Below are 15,501 nucleotides of genomic sequence, written 5' to 3' on the forward strand. Positions count from 1 at the left end.
TGCAGTGTATATGTGTATATATGTACATGTCATGTATATATTCCTCTCAAACACATGAATTAAAGTGTCTGATTAAAAAAATTCAGATTGCACAAACTGTACTTAAAATTCTTAGCCTTAAATGTTGTTGATATAGCTAAAGATGATCCGATTAGCCCACTGTCTGCCTTTTTTCTTGGAGTAGTTATTTGGAGTTCAAAATCAGCCAAACAGAAACCTTTTCTGCTTTTTTGCATGGAGAGCAAGCACTGTATCTGATGTTTACTCCGTTTTATGTTTTGTCTCCAACTGTGGATCACTACAGAATGTACATTTAAAACACTCTCCGTAGGTAAAATGATGGAAGATGGGAGTATGACGTGTCCAGTGGTGTGAGATATGCGTCAATTCAGCGAACCTTCTGTAACGAAAGTGTTTTTGCCACTGGTCTCTGTTGTTCTCAATTGGCAGAAACCAGATCCTGGTTTTGGAACTTGAGTGGATTTTTTTTTTCCAGGGTTGCATCATGACTTTGGGAGGGCATCCTGTCTGAAATGTGCTGTCTCGCCGGGCGGGGTCAGCGGCGCAGGGGCAGTGGGGGGGTAGAGAAATAGCATCTGCTAGCTGTGCTGGAGGCTCCCATGTGTGGGGTCAGCCACTGGTTCTTGGCTGAGAGTTCAGCTCGTGAAACTGCCACTGCTCGAGGAACCCTTGTGTCATGGAGAGAGGTCTAAGCATGGGATGAACTTGGAAACCAGAGGAAACCAGGTCTTCCTCCTCACGGGTTCTCCCTGGCCCTGGGTAGCTGCCGTCTGGATCATATAGAAGGTTTCACCAACCCTGCAAGACTTCTCTCTGTCTCTCTCTCTCTCTCTCCCTTTTGTCATAAAGCTCTATTTCCAAGGAAGGAAAGGAGATGGTGTTAAGGCGTAAGCCTCCAGGTCCACTCTTGTTACGTCAAACTCCAAGATGACGTCCAAAACCTTTTGTTGAACTGAAATTCTAGATTAGGTGTCTGAGCCACTCATCGCCTGGGGCTGGGAAATCTTTCTGTTGTGGAGAGGTGGCTGGCTGGCTGGGGTGTGGGTGTGTGTGCGGACGTAGAAAGTGGGGTGGGCTTTGGAACGCCATTCGCCTTACCAGTTGTCTCGGGGGGACTGAACGCAGAAAAACGCAAAGCTCAGGGCACCTAAACACTAGAGAAAGTTGGCAAGGGGAGATCATCCATTGTTTCAGAGCAGTTTTGTTCAGGTACAGATTCTTGCAGTTGCTTGAAGTTTCCGGTGTCGGATCAGATCAAGTTTTCTTTCTTGCGGCACCAACACCTCATATGCTTGTTTGCCATCTGTTCATTTCCATTGCAAACTGCTCTTTACACAGTGCTACTCGGTGTTAATTAGGACATGTGTCTCTTTGTCATTCATCTGGGGAAGGGGTTAATGATGATTTATGTCCCTCTAATTGGTTTTTCTCCAAACTGTTATATGTCATTTATTATTTTATAAGAACCCCAAGAGAATGGAAAGAGGATGAGCATCTAATTTTTATTCCCCATATTCTTTGTTTAAGAAATGTGGTCTTCCAAGTTATTTTTTTTTTTTAGATTTTATTTATTTATTTGAGAGAGAACGAGTGGGGGAGGGGCAGAGGGAGAAGCAGACTCCCCATGGAGCAGGGAGCCCAAAACCGGACTCGATCCCAGGCCCCTGGGATCATGACCTGAGCCAAGGGCAGACGCTTAACCAACTGAGCCACCCAGGCGTCCCCAAGTTCTTATTAAGTAGTAATACATATGAGTGTGATTTTACTGCTGATCAGCGGACAATTTATTACTATTCATGCTTGTTGATTTATGTTAGTTTATTTTTGAATAGGTAACATGGTCACATGATTCAAAATTCAGAAGATCCCAAGAGGTGTGCAGGGGAGAATCTTCTTCCTACTACTATCCCCAGATAACAGGTTTCCTTTCTCAGAATCTGTGTTATCAGGGTCTTGTGTCTGTGTATATTTATACTTATGTAATTCACATGTGCGTATATGCAGATGTACATGTATGAGTATGTATGTGTATATACTTTTTTTCCCCCTTTTTATACAGAATGTGGCAAACACATGCTCTTTTGGATATGTGCTTTTCACTTAAATATATTTTGGGATTCAGTGTGTATCAGTAAGTTAGAAGCAGGCATCCTCTTTCTTTGTTAAAGCTACATTGTATTGATACACTATTAGCTAGTCCCTTACTGACAGACATTTAGGCTGTTTCCAGTTTTTTCTGGGACAGACGATGATGTGGGGAATAGCTTTGTATTACATGATTTTGTGTATCTATAGGAAAGAAATCCCAGAAATGGAATTGCTGTAGCCCAAAGTTGAGTGCGTTTGTCATTTTGATTGATTCTGTCAAATTGCCCCTCCTAGAAGCGAGCACTTTACAGCTCTGACAGCAGTACGAATAGCCTTTTGTATATTTGTGACAATGACCGATGAAATAACTCTCTCAGTTCATGGTCTAATTAGTCCTTTATCTCATTTTGAGTGATGTTGGCTAGAGTGAGCAATTTTTTTTTTTAAAGATTTTATTTATTTATTTGACAGAGACAGAGACAGCGAGAGCAGGAACACAAGCAGGGGGAGTGGGAGAAGGAGAAGCAGGCTCCCCGCAGAGCAGGGAGCCTGATGTGGGACTTGATCCCAGGACCTTGGGATCATGACCTGAGCCGAAGGCAGCTGCTTAACCAACTGAGCCATCCAGGCGCCCCTAGAGTGAGCAATTTAAAGTAACAGAAAAATACTTGTACCTAGATGTATATATATCCATTTCAAAGATGGAAACCTATCTGTGCATTTTTCCTCTATCCCCTTAAAACACCAGTGAACTGTATCTGGTTTCTAATAAATTAGATAGCAAATTTATACGTTGCTATGTTATCGACAGCTTATATGCTGTAAACATTGAAAGATACCTAATCTTATCCTTTATATGATTACCAAAGCATATTGCTGAAATCAGATTTCAACTGAAATTATTTTCCAGAATAATGTATTTCTAACTAATCTAATTAGACATCGATTTGTAAGGGTACCATACTTGATATTTTTTAAAATACGGTATTTTAAGTCAGTTAAACTCTGATATACATTGCTTTTTACATGGATTCTAGAGAAAACACATTTTGACAGATACAATAGAAAAAATGTCATTTTAGATGAAAAATGGCCACCTTCTCCTTGATATTTTTCTTTGTATTGAGCTTTAGATATTTGTAGATATCTACAAATATCCTTGTGGATATTTGTAATGACTATTGCCTTGCTATGCTAACTGCATCCATCTAGATGATCCCATGACCCCTACCGGAGAGAGAGGTCAGGAGTCTGTTACGTGGATTAGGTCTCCTGGCCCATGTTCCTTAGTTGCTCTCAAAAGTTATAAAAATCTCTACCAATTGGAAAATACGTTGTTCATTTCTCAATAGACCGAAATTTCTATCTTACATTTTTTAAAGGTAAGCTAATAATTTACATATTTAGAGATGAGTACTCTCCATGGCATGGATGCTATCTTATTTCCCCTGGAAATCCCTGCCTGTGGTTTCTTCAGGCCATGAAAAGAGATGGTTTCTTCGGCGAGTACAAAATTTGAAAACCAAGCCCCTGCTGCATTAGAAATAGGGTTTTCCATGGGGCGCCTGGGTGGCTCAGTCGGTTAAGCAGCTGCCTTCGGCTCAGGTCATGATCCCAGGGTCCTGGGATCGAGCCCCATGTCGGGCTCCCTGCTCAGTGGAGAGTCTGCTTCTCCCTCTCTGCCTGCCTCTCTGCCTACTTGGGCTCTCTCTCTCTCTATCTCTCTGTCAAATAAATAAATAAAATGTTTAAAAAAAAAAAAGAAATAGGGTTTTCCCTTTGGGATAAATATACTCGGCACAAACGTGCAAATATTGCAGCAAACTTTGTGAATGATAAAATAGGAATATTTCTACTGCCCAGCCAGGAAATCAACCAGTCTCTAAAAATGAAGTTGCTTGAATGTTTAATGACAGTTTTGAATTGTTGAAATACTCCACACTGTAATGAAACCAATTTTAGTCCTCCCTCACATCTAGACTCACAAATTTTTAGAGCCCGAAGGAGATCTGGAGATGGTCTCAGTTTCGTAGGAGAGAAAACTGAAGCTGAGAGAAGTTTAGCATCATTTTGGTGAGTGAAGATCAAAGCTGGCACTCTTGAATCCTGGCCCCAGACCTCACCTGACTAAATTGTTCCAGAAATCTTGCTTAAACATGACTTTTTTTAAAACTAGAAAAAATGTATACTCTTTGAGAAATCAGTTCTAAGATCTCTTGGTAAAACCCTTTGGTAGGTGGACTTAAAGTAGGGTTGGTTTTGCCAAAGACCCTCCTCAGGAGAAAACCACAGAATGCCCTTTCTAAGAAACATCTAGACAGTGCCCCTGTTGAGACAGACCCATGGGGAAACACGGTCTTCAAGGATGTTCCCCATGGTGTGGAGATACCCTCTGGCACAGTGAGAACTTTCTAGTGACTTCAGCTATGAGTGAAGAGAGAAGCAGAAGGAGGACGGGAATGTTGGGAAAAATAAAGGCATCGCCACTGATTAGCTGGGATTGGTTAGAAATGCGTTGTTTTGTGAAAAGCTTTACAGAAACCTCTTGTGAGGACTTTTTAAAAAAATATTTATTTATTTGACAGAGAGAGAGAGACAGCAAGAGAGGGAACACAAGCAGGGGAATGGGAGAGGGAGAAGCAGGCTTCCCGCGGAGCAGGGAGCCCGATGCGGGGCTCGATGTGGGGCTCGATCCCAGGACCCTGGGATCATGATCCGAGCTGAAGGCAGATGCCTAACGACTGAGCCATCCAGGCGCCCATCTTGTGAGGACTTTTGTTCTATTTTTAGGAAAGAAGGAAGACAGAGAAAAGACAAAAGGAGAAAAGGAAGAAGGGAGAGAGGGGAAAAGAGGAGAGGAGAGGAGGGAGGAAGCATGGGTCTTACCCACATTACACACAGGTCACATACCTAATCAAAAGTCTCTTCCTTGGACCAAAGGGACCATTGCTGTTTGGTGGCAGCTGCCTTAACCAATAGTCCAGAGCTTTTAAGTATTAAAACTGTGTCCTCTACCTCCCAAAGCTGTATTTCCTTCCCAAACCCTTCATCCGAGGCTTAGACACCGATAGCTAACTGTGGATTCCCTATGAGACCTTTGAACCTCAACAGTCTGAGGTTAACCTACTATCTTCCCTCCTCCTCAGCCGGTTCCGTTTCTGAATTCCTTTTCACTGAGTTGCATCGAAGTCCTCCGAGTAAGCCAGGTTGGAACCCGGGGATTGTCCCTGGTTCCACCTGCAATCCCGCCCCCCCCGCCCCGCCCACCCTTCCTCCTGTCCTACCCTCCACCAGTCTCACCTCACAACCTCCTCCTTTCTTCTTGAGTTGCTGCAACAGTCTCCAAGAGGTCTCTGCCACCCAGTTTTTGCCTCTTCCCAACTTGTCTTCTAGATTGTTGCCAGAGAATGCTTTCTAGGAAAGCCTGTCCAATCGCGGAATTCCCCTGCCTGAAATGCTCCATTTGTTTCCCATCCCCCACAGAGAAGCTGGCCTGATTGGCCCACACTCAGTCCTTTACCCATGCCTCTTGCTGTTCTGCATTCTCCCAGGCCACACACTAAGCACTCCCCTCTACTCCCCCACCCTCAGGTGCACCACTGTGTTTTCCTACCCCCTGACCTTTGCACGTGCTATTCCTTCTGAGCAGTACCTTCTGCTTCCCCTGCTTCCCTCTTCCTCGTCTGATTCTTACTGATATTTCTGATCTCAGCTTAGATGGCACTTATTAACAGACTCTTGCACACATTTACCGTGTGCTAAGAGGTGGTTTAAGGGTTTTAGGTATATTTATCCATTTACTCCTCAAAACCTCAGGAGAAACAAAGGGTTATTTATTATTCCTATTTTATGGATGAGGAAACTGAGACTTTCTTTGAGTGATAAAGTAGCTTCTCTCACTAGTCCGCTGGTTGCAAGGCTGGGTCAGAAGCCATCTTTTGTCACTGTTAGCACTTGATTTTGATTTGTATGTAGTGTATATCTATACATATATGTATGTGTGTATCCATACATATGTGTGTATATGTATGTATATTATTCTTTGAGTTGGTAATATAAACACACGTTATTAAATTTAAACGATACAAAGTGTACAGTGACAAGGAAGTCTCCGTCCTAACTTTGTATCCTACCCACTTTTCCCTGGAAACAACTATTGCTACAAGTCTCTTGTATATCTTTCCAGGGGGTGCATATAAATATAGATGTATGCAGTATATAATTTTGTTCTTACATTTGTGAGAGCATATTCTGCTTGCCATTTTTAATTTGCTTTGTTTACTTAGCAATAATCCTTGGGGCTTGTTCCATATCAATACATTAAGAGCTTCCTCTTCTCTTTTATGGCTAAATAATAGGCCATTATGGGCTATGCTGTAATTTTTTTAATCGGTCTGCTTTTGTTGGATATTTAGATTGTTCTCAGACTTTTGCTAGTACAAACATTGCTGCAAAGATTGGCTTTTTACAGGCACCATTTCGCACACATAAGAGTTTTATCTGCAGGATAAAATCCTGGAATTGGAATTTTGGGTCAGAGGGTAAGTGCATTTATAATTTTGATAGATAGTACCAGATTGTCTTCATAGTGGATGTATCTACTTATTCTTTGGGTAGTAATTTATGAGAGTACCTGTTCATACCCTCACCAGTGTGTGCATAATGAAATGTTCTGATGTCCACCACGCCTAATACATTTACTCTGCATTTCTCTTACTATGAGTAAAGTTTAATATCTTAATGTGTCTGTGAACTATTTGATTTTCTTTTATATTAGCTGACTGTTCATTTGGCTTGGGTGGGGTTTTTCTTATTTATTTATAGGCATTCCTTATGTATTGATGAAAGTTAGCCTTTTGTCCCTGATTTATGTTCCAAATAGTTCCCTGGTTTATCATTTGTCTTTTGTCTTTGTTTATGGTATTTTTTTTTCCCCAGGCAGAAAATTGTATTCGTGTAACCAGGTTTATCAGGGGTTTGAGTCACAGTGAGACCGACCTGCGCCATGCCTAGATGATAAAATGCTCTTCCACGTGCATGCACGTGTTTGAAGTTGTTTCAGAGAGAGAATGGGCGGGGTATACAAGCTTAGAAAACAGATCCTGGGGTCCGACTGACCTCTTAGCCCTGGCTTCATCTCTAACTCGTTCCATAATCTTGGAAGAAACGTTTAGATAGGTTATTCTTGCCTCCGCCGCGGGGTTACGGTGAAGATCAACTGGGACAATAGGAACGTGTCTTGCGTTTAATTACTGAGAGCTGCCTTTGTGGTGTTATTATTTCTTTCCAAATGCAGTAATAGTTGCAGGAGGACAGAAGGCCTTTCTTCTCTTCCTCTGCATTCCTCTCGCCATCCGCACGGCGCTCCCAGCCCCAGCTCGGTGCTCTGCTGAAGCGCATGAGCGCTCATTTTGATTGCTTCACTGTTTATTTTGCTCTGGGAGGGAAAGGGCTGGGGAGTCCTCGCCGGAGCCACCTGGAGTGCCACAGGTGCTTCTCCAGAGTCCTCACTTGCCAGGGGTCTGTCTTCCCAGGCCCTCGAGGACCCTGGCGCCTTGCCGGATCCTGAAGTTTTGTTTCTTTCCCCGGGTCATCAGTGAGCATGCGCGTTCTTGCCGCCCCCCCCCCCCCAGCTCTGCCGCTCCCCTTGAGTCTGTGCCTTCCGTCTGTGGACGTTCTTTCCCCGGCTGAGTCAACAGTCGTCTCACCTCCCGTCCCCGCGTGTCTGCCGGCTGGTGCCCTCCTCGTTCCATTCCCGTTCGGAGGGGCTTTGAGCCAGCGTGTTGCACGTGTGCACGTGCTAGGTGCCCAGTAAGCCCTGTGACCGAATGAGCGAGGAGCAAAGAGAGGTTGGTTGCAGCTACTGCTTGTAAGAGCCATACATCGCTGGCTGGGTCCCCATTCCCGTGGACCAGATGGGGAGGGATAATCCAAAGTAGTAAGTTTTTTAGTGGATGATCACCCTAAAAATTCCTATGATGTCAGCTTCTGTTCACGTTTATTAAAATTTTGGCTAGTTGGGGCGCCTGGGTGGCTCAGTCGTTACGCGTCTGCCTTCGGCCCAGGTCAGGATCCCAGGGTCCTGGGATCGAGTCCCACATCGGGCTCCCTGCTCTGCGGGGAGCCTGCTTCTCCCTCTCCCACTCCCCCTGCTTGTGTTCCCTCTCTCGCTGTGTCTCTCTCTGTCAAATAAATAAATAAATAAAATCTTTAAAAAATAAATAAATAAAATAAAATTTTAGCTGGTTGCTGTAGGATTTAACTCCTTCAAAATAGTTAATATGATGCAGGCTGTTCAAAGACACCAGTAATTTGGAGGCAGAGCTGAAAGTTAGGGCTTCATTTCTCGATTTTTATCTCTGTTGGTTCCTTCAATTCTCCTTTGCCTTTTTCAGTATTTCCTTTGTGTACTTAGTTTTAACAGTGGCCCCTTGCCATTCCAGTGGTAGGAAAGGCAGTGGAACAGCAAATAAAGCCATCTCGTATTTAATTTTGCCACAATCCTCGCCACTAGTACAATTGTGCTCAGAGCGCAAGTGGTGAGTTTTATGGTGGGGCATATCAGATGTTGGTCATGACTCATCTGAAGCCTGCCAGGATGCTGTCAGGGAGCGAGCTGAAGGGCAAAGGCAAAGAACAAACTAGGAGGAAAAAAGCAATAGAGGAAATAGTACATCTAGTTGGTTTAATTTTTTTTTTTTAAAGATTTTATTTATTTTGACAGCGAGAGATAGCGAGAGCAGGAACACAAGCAGGGGGAGTGGGAGAGGAAGAAGCAGGCTTCCCGCCGAGCAGGGAGCCCGATGTGGGACTCGATCCCGGGACCCCGGGATCATGACCTGCACCGAAGGCAGATGCTTAATGACTGAGCCACCCAGGCGCCCTCTAGTTGGTTTAATTTTATGGGAGCCTACAGTGCCATAGGGGATTCAGAAATGAGTAAGTCACAGCCCCTGAAACCAAAGGTAGGACCTACTGGGTGCTGAGCACTGTCTTATATTTTTACACTTGAGATTTGCAGCAATCCTAAAAGATGGGAAACTTTATCCCAATTTTTATGGGTAAGGGAATTGAGTTGACGAGCAATTGAGTAACTTGCGATCCCATAGTGATCACAGAGCCAGGGTTATAATGGGTGAACCTGGTTCTGAAGCCCAGGGTGTGTGTTTGCACTGCATTGCCTTCCAGGAACGCGAGGTCCAGTAAAGGGTAGTGGGTCATAAACAGTGATGTGACTTGTTTCCGGTGGAAATGTAAAAATAATGACGCGAACATAAGAGAAAGATACTGATACCCTTGGGTTTTCTTTCTGGTTGGAGCTTTTGGCTCCATAGTGCTGTTCAATATGGTGAGCATTCAAGAGAGAAAGGTCACTCATCAGCCATCCTGCTCCCCCAGCCCCCACCTTGATCAAAGAAGTCTGCTTACCACCTGACTCACCTGCAGGTAACAAAACAGGTTTTTAAAATATGTAATAAAGGAGCACGGCCTGTTCCTCTCTGGCAGCGGTCCTAGTGGAAGTAAAACTACACCCGACTGCCTGGAACCCTGGGCCCAACGGGTTAACTGAAAAAAATGCTCGAGGTTCCTGAGTTCCATTGGGATGTTACTAGAATGTTCTGTAGCTTGCCCTTGCAGCCCTCACTTCACACCACCCGTACCTCTGCTGTATATTTGGGGGCAGGTCGTTTCACCATCCACATCGGATGCCCCGAAATGTTGACATTTTCTTGGGAGGATTTCAGGCCCTCTGTGAAAGACGTCCGTTATCTCCTCTGTTACTTCTAGAAGTAGCTTCTTTACCCCAGCTTGCAATCTTGCTGTATTCCTACGTGTTTTGGAAACAAAGCGTGCAGTAGGAGAATTCCTGCTTTGTGAATATTGGATCACTTTGTTCCCTGGCACAACAATCTCTCCTTTGTATTAAACATCTGAGAACAGAAGTTCTAAATAACATTTTTATATTCCCTGTTGATATGGGTTCTTTATTTTGGGACAACAGTTTGGTGTTTGTTCCTCTGTCAAATTCTGATGTACTTTCCCTTTCTCCAATGACGAGGATGCTCCACACCCACAGCCAGGAACTGTGCTAGAGAAGTGGTGATGAGTGGTTGGTTGCCTACCCTCTGGGGACTTTCTCGTTTGGTCCCTCTTGCCTCCAGTGAGTGGCCCATGGCATAATGGGATGGCCAACTGGTCAGAGCACAGGCCACTAACCCACTGGCCAGACCGTGAGCCCAGAGGCTGAGCCAACCAGCTACCAAGAGACCAGATGGGCAGACAGACCAAAATAGTCACTTACCCACCTCCTTCCTGGAAATGCAGAAGGGCTGCCCTGGAGGTCCAAGAAGGCCTAATTTGGTCAAAAAACCTCCCTTCCTCTGAACCGGAGGCTGAGTTGTGACCCTTGTGTGAGTTCCCTACCTCCAGTGTTTGATTTTCCCCAAACCCATTCATACACCCTCAGGTTGGTCAGCCAGGTCAGCAACAACTAATTGGTAACAAATAGCTTAACATGAAAGAACTTCTGATTATTTTCCTTTTGTACTTTTTGTACAGAGTGCTTGGACTTTTACTCCAAAGAAAATAAACATAGGTGCTTTCTTCTTTAGGCAAACCCAGTATTATCAAAATTCAGTATTGTAAGGCAAAGTAGGACATTTCCCCCCCTGGAAAATTTATCACCACATTCTTTAAATGGCATAGACAGCATAATAAAAATATTATTTATTGCCCCAAAATGTTTCTATTTCTGGGTAAGTTTCAAAGCGTGTTGGCTCCTTGTGTTTTATCATTTTGGGTCAGAGATGCGTTTCTTGCTCCTCATTTCTTCAGGGAATATTTATCTTAACGCTTCCCGTGGGCCAAGTATTGTGCTGGTTTTCTCCGTGTCTGCCTTGTTCCTGATGGGAGCAGATGGACATGGTGGGTGCTTTTCTCGGGAGGTTTGCTCTCACCCACAAGCCAGAAGCTGGTCCTGGGGACAGCTGGGATTGCTCCTGGGAAGCTGGGGCACCAACGGGAGGCCCCTTGAGCCCGAGGCACTGGGATGGATTGGATTATTTTCTAAGTAGAAGAACATTCTACTCCTCCTGTTTAACCTTCCCTTGCAATCTAAAATGGGGAAATCACTCTCCAAACAGACAAGCTCAAGGCAGAATAAAAAATACCCTCTCCTAGGCAGCCCAACAGTACCTGCATTAGTCAGTGTTTGGATAAGAACAAGCCCCTCGAGGGGGAATGGAACCCTTCTCCAGACCTTAATTGATTTTTGTGTTCGTTCTGCTTCTTTTAATTCTTTGTGGAAAAGTGATTTGTAGTGCAAAGCGGCTTTACGTGTTATAGGAGCTGTATTATATAAGACCGTTCTTATCAAAAGATCGTTTCTGCTTGTTTTGACTTTTTTTTATTTCTGATCCAACCCGTGTTTTTCTTTTTTCCTTTTATTTCTTCTTATTTATACAGTCATTGTTCCTCTTACTTCTCTTGCTTTACCAACCCCCATCATCTGCCAGGGAAATGGGAGGAGATGGGGGCGCTTGATTTTTTCTTTCTTTAATTGTCAAAACCAATTGGCTGGACATCTTCAGAAATGGTCCCTTTTTCCCCTAGTGAGTTTGTTACATAACACGGAGCCTCATTAGTTATAAATCTGACCCCTAAGGACTTGTGTTGCGTTCATTCCTAAGGATTAAGGCCATCCTGGCCTGGTTGTCCCTTTGGGATCCATGCCGTTGTGCATGCCTGATGACCAAGGTGAACCTGGCTCAGGAACAGGGCAGCTCCTTATAGATATACGAGGTCGTGTAAGAAAGTTCTATGGAACGGTGGCGACTAAGATCTCTTTTGGTAAAATGAGGTTGTGAAGCCCTCAATCATGTGCCTGTTAAACAATTTACACAATAAATCCAGAACTTGGAGTTCCAAAGGGTATTGGCATGTTTTTAGTTATGTTGCTAGGGAACTCTGCCTGTGTCCTCACATGATACATTGCTCTGTGAATGTGTCCGTGTGCGTGCATGTGTGTGTATGTATGGAATGAGAAAAACGAGACGGTCCCTTGTTAGGTCCTACAGGGAAAGACTCGCTAGACTTCTACCATAATTAATAGGACAGAATTTGTTTACAGCAGTAGTAATGTGACCAAGAATAAAGCAGATGAGGAATAGCCAGGCACGATCAAAGCACATCTAATAGATCAGGTTTCTGGAACATCTGAGCCTGAGCGTTTGGTTTTCATCACGATATGTTGAGAGGTGATGCTTTAAAAGCAAGAAAGGAGAAAAGGCCAGCTATGGGGAACGGTAACTGAGACAATTAGAACGCAGATGTGTGCACTTGAATGCAGTCGGCCACGTTCACAGGATCCACACTCTCCTGTCTGTGGGGCTGGAGGGAGAGTTCCATGAAAGGTCACATAAATAAAAATCGAGCCACTCTCTTTTCTGTGTTCAACATAGATCCCCACATTGGGTGGCTTTGTGAACTGTGACTTGCTTTCTTGTGGGCACAGTTCACACCTATCTGTGGAAGTCCAGTCTGGGTGACCTTACCACCTGCAACACAGAAGGGGAAAACACTTGCTGAGTCTGGTTGTCTGACATCCAGGTGGGGTGGGAAGGTGACCCCCTGGGTGGCTGTGAGGTGTTACCCAAGGATACTGAAGGCTGGGATGAAAATCAAAGCAAACCGTTTCCCCTTGGGCGATGCATCGACTGCAATCAGGAGGCTCCTCCTGATAAAATGCTGCGCCTTTGTTCTGCTCCCCGCTTGTTCATCCATGTGCTAGCTGTGAGACGGTTCATTCAGTTTTCATCCACCTGGCACGGCTTCAGCGTCAAGGGCAAGGTGCTCCGCAGCTGCCGCAGGGAGCTGCGTGCAAACAGAGCCGAGCAAAAGGCCCTCGGTGCACACACACCGCGTTTGTGTGCTACGTCTGCTTCTCTGCCCCGGGGCACGCTGGGAACATGATCACACTGTCCCCTCGTTCTGGGGCGGGGTCTGGTGCCCTTGAACTGGTTTCGCCACAGTCATCAATAGGCCTGTTCATGTGGGAGGTGACAGCACATTTTGCTACAGCCTTACATGCCGCTGGGCTCAATGTGAGCATTCTTCTTAGAGTGAGCAGAGGGCATGGGACTTCCTCCAGCCCGGAGAGTTACCCAGCCCGCACCACAGATCGAAGATACTTGATCCAGGCCACAGGGGAGCACTTAGCTTTCCTTTTTTGTGGGCTAAATAAAATTTGATGAGCAAACGTTTGCGATTACGCTCTATTGTGAGGTTTTCAGATAATGCATCACCTAATCACTGAAATCTTTGTCAGACACTGTTTTGCAGCTTAATCTACAGAAGAAGCCAGTGACAGGCTCTGTGACATCCTCTGTTTTCAGAGGATTCTCAATCATCTGAATCACTAGGAAGAATTACCATCATCGATGATACAAACCCACCCGAAGTCTAAAACTACTCTGTGTTTGATTTTGGGACGCGGCCCGCAGGCGTGTGAGCGCAGACGTTCAGCCGCTGAGCCGCCCCAGCTCAGGCCCTCCGGGCTCGGGCTAGGCTCCAGCTTTCCCTGAGAGGGGGACAGGGTCCCGGGGGCTGTCCTCTGGAGTGGAGGAGGCCGGGCCGGGGGGCCCGGGTAGAGAAGGTGGTCATCAGTCCGCAGGGTGTAGCATCGGCTTGGGACAAAGCTGACCAGGCTGCTCTGATGACATCACATGGGTATTTTCTTTATACTTTTTTAAGATCAAAGTAGCACATGTGTATGGCGAAAAGCCAAATTGTCCGGAAGGCGTTTAGTGAAAAATAGCGGCCCTTGCGTTGCTCCTCTTCCCTCCCCCGGCCCGCTTCCCAGAGGCAACAGCCAACCCTCCCACCCTTTTTCAAAGTCCTTTTGGATGATTACCTTCATATCTTTAAATAATATGCGTGTACTAGTCTCTTGGGGTTGAGGTAACAAAGTACCATAGACTGGGTGCTTCCAAGCAATAGAAACATCTTCTCTTGCAGAGAAGGCTCCATCTGAAGCTCCAGGGGAGGACTTACCTTGCCTCTCCCAGCTTCTGGTGGTGGCTGCCCATCTCTGGCATTCCTTGGCCCTGTAGGTCATCACACCAGTCCCTATCTCTGTTGTCCCACGCAGCTCTCCCAAAGTGTCCGCGTCTTCACAGGGCATTTCCCTCTTCTTTGGAGAACACCAGCCATATTGGATGACATCCCACCCAATGACCTCATCTCAACTTGGTGACTGCAAAGGCCCCAATTCCCACAAAGGTCACATTCACTGGAACACATCTTTTGGAGGGACACGATTCAACCCAGAACACCATTGTTTCCCAACTGATAAACACTTGGCTTTGCTGACTTTGTTTGTTCTAGGGCAAAGCAGGTTTCTCTCCCTTATTCAGCCCCATCTCTGCCTTGAGCTTCTTCCCTGTGGTTATGTTGGTCTTCTCAGCCCCTCCCCTTAAAGGACTCTACAGAAATTTCAAACAAATTCTTGACACTTCATTTCTTATTCTGTTAACTTTAGAGAGCATCACTTAATTATCCATTAAAAACAAGAACATTAGCGCTTCTGACTCCTCTCTTTTCTTCCACTTCCCAGCCTCTGTCACCTGCTGCCAAGGCTGATAACCCCTGAGTTCTTCCTGGTTAACTAAATGGTTAAATCCTCTGTCATCCATCCTCAGATGCAGAATCAATATTTGTGTGTAGCTTCTGCAGATAGGATCTAGGCATGGAAAACCAGTAAACAGTGTTTTCGTTCTTTATTATTATGCCGATGTCTGCTGGGTGTATTGCCTTGTTTTAATTAAAATGCTTTCTGCCATTTGAAGGATGACAGTATAATGTATGTGTAGAGTACTGTAGAATCTACATTGCATTTGTTTTTGGATGGCAGCATACTTTTGTGGCACCGTTTGGAAACTTGGTTTATTAGTACAACTTGAAATCCGTTTGTATTACATATTGAAATGAAACTTTGTCTCTTATTAGGAAATGTTCAGTCACATGGAACAATACCCATGTGGGTTTCTACTCTTCATGAGTTTTTAACAGCAGGTAATTTCTTCTAAGGCAGTGCTAGTAAACTTTTGGATTTCAAAACTTTTGTTTCCTTCCTTCCCTCCCTCCCTCCCTCCCTCCCTCCCTCCCTCCCTCCCTCCCTTCCTTCCTTCCTTCCTTTCTTTCCTTTCTCTCTTTCTTCCTTCCTTTCTCCCTCCCTCCCTCCCTCCCTCCCTTCCCCCCTCCATTCCTCCTCCCCTCCCCTGTCCTCCCTTCCTCCCTCCCTTCCTCCCTTCCCCCCTCCATTCCTTCTCCCCTCCCCTGCCCGCCATTCCTTCCTTCCTTCCTTCCTTCCTTCCTTCCTTCCTTCCTTCCTTC

General features: G+C 45.1%; 1 protein-coding gene across 4 annotated transcripts in view; it reads left to right on the forward strand.

Annotated features, from left to right (window-relative positions):
• The window catches only part of BCL2 (BCL2 apoptosis regulator), a 233,161-nt gene that overhangs the window by 40,838 nt on the left and 176,822 nt on the right, over positions 1-15,501 (forward strand). The window lies entirely within an intron of this gene.

The sequence above is a fragment of the Mirounga leonina genome, unplaced genomic scaffold, assembly GCF_011800145.1.
Source record: "Mirounga leonina isolate KUSES-001 unplaced genomic scaffold, KU_Mleo_1.0 Mir_93, whole genome shotgun sequence".
NCBI lineage: Eukaryota > Metazoa > Chordata > Mammalia > Carnivora > Phocidae > Mirounga > Mirounga leonina.